Here is a 3,316-nt window from a genome sequence, read left to right on the forward strand (position 1 = left end):
TACTATCATTCTTCATGCATTACATTTCCATCGACATCTCTACTCTGAGTAGTGGATGGCATGTCAACAATGTATGCTAATTTCATCAATTCCTCAAATTTTTCACGTGGTAGTGCTCTCTTCAATGCTTCTCTTCTTCTCCTAGTATGGTTTAAAGGATGAATTGGATCATCTCGTTGAATTCTTAATGGTCTAGTTGGATCTTGATCATTAATAGGTGTATCATCAACATCGTTTACCTATAATTAAATGCAACCATTATTTAATGTTAGATAGCAATTACTGTATAGAACATGGATCCATTTCAAAGATATACGCAATAAATTACTCAACAAAACAACATTATACATGTATACAATAAATTAAAAATATTATTTTTGAACACATTATTTTAAAAACAAACCACATTAATTTCATATTCTTAGATTTTCTACCTTAGGAACATCCAAAAACAACAATTGTCTCAAATTATTCATCTATGCATGTAGTATCATCATGACCAACCTCTTGTTCATTGTGTTGATTTTCTATTTCATTTACAAACTCCATTGTCATATCCTCTTCCACCCATTTCTTTTTGCGTGATTTAATTGTACGACGTAGGCCACGTCCATATGCAGGTATTTGTATTGGTCTATCAAAATGATTAAACTCCTCATTTGTTCTGATTCCATTGCCAACCTAAAATAATTGATACATGCATTATTTTTTCCAAGGTTAGAGATTAGACTATATGATGTACTTATATCGTCCATTAATTTATAACTGAACTTATTTATAACACCCACAAAGTATAACAATTGTATCAAAGTATTCATTCCATGTATTATCATCATGACTAACCTCTTGTTCATTCCCAACTTTGGTTGAAGATTAAGATGTCATCTAAATACACCACCACAAATGCATTGGTGAAGGGTCACAAGATGTCATCCATCAACTTCATGAAGGTTGCAGTAACATTCGTCAACTTGAAAGGCATGACCAACCATTCGAAAAGTCCCTCCTTGGATTTGAAGGCAGTCTTCCACACATCAGAATTAACCAAACTTCAAGTTAATATTGCTGGAATATTTGGCCCCCTTGAGCTGGTCCAAAAGGTCATCAATCCAATGGGATTGGGTACCTATTATAGACAATGATTTTGTTTGGCACTTGATAGTCAATATAGAGTCTCTAGGTTCCATCCTTCTTATGTACCAATACAATCAGACTCCCACAGGGTGATGAGCTTTTCCTAATGTGCCCTTTCTGCAACAACTCCTGAATTTGCCTCTTGATCTCATTCTTCTCCAGAACACAACGTCGATATATTGATCCATTGGGAATGACGCGCTTGGGGTCAGATCGATGGAGTGATTGACCTGACAATGGAGAGGTACCCCCACAGGTGAGGTGAAAATGTCCTTGTACTCCTCCATGACCTTGTCCATCTGCTACTACTGTGCGGAGGAGCCATGTTTGGAATTTTTGGCCACAATCTTCTTCTTGTCCTGAGGGTGAATCATAAGGAAAACAAATTTCCTAGTCTGTGAAATGATCTTACTACATTTCTTTGCAGAGATCAAATAGATGGTGGTAGGCGGGGCTACTCGAGCTAAGGGAGTTGGAGACTTTTGGCTAGTCTAGAGAATATCACAAAACAACTCCTCAACATGATTTTATGCTTGATAAGTACCTAATATGAGATTCACTGTCAGTGAGAATATGGCATGAAGGAGCTTCTTTCTCTTTATCTGAATCTTGTACTTCATACATTTGCATGTCTCAAATCTTTTGCCTTAAGCTTAGGTACTTATCCTACATGAAATCATGTAGCATGCATGTCTCAAATCTTTTCCCTTAGGCTTTCTCATTTGTGTGAAACTCAGCGGGTGCTTTTAACCTGTGAGGTTTGACCGATGGATTGTTGCCTTTCATTTACCTTAGTTTGATTGAAATGTTCAGAGTTAATCTAGATTCTGCATGCAAAGATCCTTCCCTAAGAAAAGCCATGAGTCTCTTCAAGGATGTTATTCCTTCTTAAACATAAGATATGTCAAATGGATCCCGCAAAAGTTGTGTGCTTGATGATGGGTAAATCTGGGTATGAGATTTACAAATTTGCACTTACATGTATGCCTGTGGTTGCAATTCACAGATAGGCGCATAACATCCATTCATTACCTCATCTTGAGCATTTGAGCATGGTTCATGCAAAAAACATTGCTGGTCAGTTAAATCCATTAGTTGAAAACTTGGAAGTGAAGAGTAGTGTTGTAGTCTTCTCTATGTTGATGAATGCTTTTTGAGACTTCAAAATGTTTAGACATGCAATTCCTTTTTCATCTTGCTCCTGTGTTCTCAAATTTTTTTTTTTCTACTGTTTTTTAAGGCCAAATATAAACCATGGGATATATATTTTTACCCTGAAGACCTCCAAATCATTTGGAAAAGGAGGTGCTGCGGCAAAAGAGATGGGTTGAATTTGTTGTTTGGATGGACTCTATGGTATGTAATCTTAGTTGGATTTCCAATATACTTTTAAAACATATTTTCATTTTATTTTTTAGTACTATTATATATTATATCTTACCTCATTTTATGGTTAACATTGTATAACAAAAACATGCGTTGTGTTATGTAATTAATACTAACATGTAATATTGATTTTTTTTGTCAGAATGCTATAGGTAATGATTGACAAGACGATGATCCAAATTATGTTCAACATATATTAGGAGATGATGAGGATGAGGATGAGGATGATGGTGGTGAAGGAGGAGATGATGATGATAGTTGCGGTGTTGGTGATGATGTGGATCAGAGTAATGAGGATGGTCAAGATGATCATGAGGATGATCTTGGTGGTGGTAGCTAGGCATGCACATGCATTGTTTTTTATGAAGAAATTATTGTGTAGAATGACATTGTTATGTTTAGATGGGTGTTGTGAATTTACCCTATATCAATGAGACATTTTGATTTTGTAATCATACGATGAGTTTGATTTATGTATGTTGTTAATTTATCGTAGAATAACGATATTCAGGAAATATTTTGATTTGTTAATCATATTTGAATTTTAGTTGTTTTGATTAAAAATAATACTGATTTTATTAGTATTATGTTGCTATTTTATACATGTTTTGAAAATTGTTAATGAAACATTGTTATTTTTTTGGATGGATGTTGTCAATTTCTCTTAAATTTCTTTACAAATGATTTTGAATTGTGATATCTGATTTAATGATATTTAGAAACTATCATATATTTCACTATGAATCTATAAAGGGGGTCATATATGTAAAGAAAAATATACTCTATATAAGAAGTC

General features: G+C 34.3%; 1 long non-coding RNA gene across 1 annotated transcript; it reads left to right on the forward strand.

The window, feature by feature from the left end:
• The first annotated feature begins 1,695 nt into the window (after positions 1–1,695).
• Positions 1,696–2,802, forward strand: LOC149232388 (uncharacterized). Its single transcript, XR_016247531.1, has 2 exons — positions 1,696–2,490; positions 2,663–2,802. It is a non-coding gene; the product is annotated as an uncharacterized LOC149232388 (long non-coding RNA).
• The last annotated feature ends 514 nt before the right edge of the window (positions 2,803–3,316 follow it).

Source organism: Pinus tabuliformis, chromosome J (assembly GCF_031772625.1).
Source record: "Pinus tabuliformis cultivar Carrire ecotype Pingquan chromosome J, CPIR1, whole genome shotgun sequence".
In the NCBI taxonomy this organism is placed as follows: Eukaryota; Viridiplantae; Streptophyta; class Pinopsida; order Pinales; family Pinaceae; genus Pinus; species Pinus tabuliformis.